We start from the raw sequence: 524 nt of genomic DNA, 5'->3' as shown, positions 1-524 counted from the left end.
TCCCGGGGGAGCGCAGACGCCTTTGTTTGCTTTTGGTTTCCTTTGGAAAACCGGCGGCCTCGTCACTAAACCTTTGTGACCGAAAAGCAAACGGCCCCAAGAGGCACCAGCGCTGGTACAGCCCTGCGGGCGAGGCGGGGGGCGAGGTGGTTTGGAGGTGATCCCATTTTTTTCTTTTTTTAAAATCCTTGGCATCTAAAGGTTTCCTTACCCCCACCGCGGGTGCTTGCAGCGGCACTGGAGACGCCACGGGGACAGCTCATGTGCAGGGGCCAGAGGCGCCGGTGCCCTCGCCGGGGAGGGAGAGCTTTGGCGTTGGGCGCTTGGAGCGGCCAGCGAGGCGTTTGCACCGGCGCTCCCCGCTCGGGGCTGGACCCTGCTCCTGTCCCATGGGATGCACAATGCTCGCCCACGTGAGCCAGGGCCTCGTCCAAGCCGGGGCTGGACAGGGGGGTTTTGGCCTCGGGAGTGAGGGCGAAGGGGGCTCTGCCGCCACAGGCACCAAACGGGTTAATGTCGGTGGG

This window comes from Egretta garzetta, unplaced genomic scaffold, assembly GCF_000687185.1.
Source record: "Egretta garzetta isolate BGI_Z169 unplaced genomic scaffold, ASM68718v1 scaffold725, whole genome shotgun sequence".
NCBI lineage: Eukaryota > Metazoa > Chordata > Aves > Pelecaniformes > Ardeidae > Egretta > Egretta garzetta.
This window is presented reverse-complemented; position numbering follows the sequence as displayed.